At 37.1% G+C, this 1,139-nt stretch overlaps 1 protein-coding gene across 6 annotated transcripts in view; it reads right to left on the bottom strand.

Moving 5' to 3' along the window:
* The window catches only part of LOC106871529 (dopamine receptor 2), a 797,114-nt gene that overhangs the window by 528,159 nt on the left and 267,816 nt on the right, over positions 1 to 1,139 (bottom strand). The window lies entirely within an intron of this gene.

The raw sequence follows: 1,139 nt of genomic DNA, 5'->3' as shown, positions 1-1,139 counted from the left end.
AAACGTCCCTTACACTCTCTACAGAAAGTGAGAGAGAGGAGGAGAGAGAGAGAGGAGGAGAGAGAGAGAGGAGGAGGAGAAAGGCGGGAGGGCAAGTGGGGGAGAGGTAGAGGGAGAGGGAGAGAGATGGAAAGAGAGGTAGAGAGATAGAGAGAGAGTGTGAGAGCAAGAGAAAGAGAGAGAGTGTGTGTGAGAGCAAGAGAGAGAGACACACAAAGAGAGAAAAACAGAGGTATGAGATAAGTTCTGTGGAGAAAACAAGAATAGTACTATCCAGTAAATGCACTTTTTTATCTGCAGAAGAGAGAAACATGGCACAAGGACTGAAAGCACTTCTTTGCCACGCCTCAGAATTTGGTAATTGCAAGCAAGAAACTCAGCTTTTGAGTTACTTTTAAAACGTGTGAGTGTATGCATGGGTGTGCGTCTGGGTGTAAAGAATTATGAAGCAACCATCTTGTGCGTTAAACATAGAAAACTTAGAAATAAACTATTCATTCTCAAAAATGACATTTCGATGAAAACGTGGAACTAAAATCGCATGAATACAAGAAAGATGTCCATTTGAAAAACAAAGCGTCTCATACATATTTTTACATAATCTTTTGTTCACAATTTTAGTTAGAAGGCTCTTTTACATTATTCTCTGATATATAATTATAATATATTCAAAACCATGCATTTGCAAATTATTGTAAATGAGAGTGGTAGGAAGAGAAAAGAATTATTGATGCAAACACAAGAGATTTCAACTCGGCTTTGTCTATAGATCAAAGGAGTTGATACGCAACAAGTGTTGACCAACTGTATAAGAGAGTTTAAACCTTAAGAATATGTACTTTCAGGCTTGGTATATGCAAATGAATTCTCCACAGTTCACAGAAGCTACATTTCGATTCATATCCTAGTTGTATTGATATTCCAATTCATTTTGAGAAAAGCGTTTTGCAATGAATTAGTCTTGCCGTTGGAATAATTTTCGTTAAAATAAATTGGCCATTTAAAAATATTGCTCTAGAGGTTTTCAACTATATACACACACACACATATACATACACACACACACATACACACACACACACACACACACACACACACACACACACACACACACACACACACACATATATATATATATA

The sequence above is a fragment of the Octopus bimaculoides genome, chromosome 3 (assembly GCF_001194135.2).
Source record: "Octopus bimaculoides isolate UCB-OBI-ISO-001 chromosome 3, ASM119413v2, whole genome shotgun sequence".
Classification (NCBI taxonomy): domain Eukaryota; kingdom Metazoa; phylum Mollusca; class Cephalopoda; order Octopoda; family Octopodidae; genus Octopus; species Octopus bimaculoides.
This window is presented reverse-complemented; position numbering and strand designations above follow the sequence as displayed.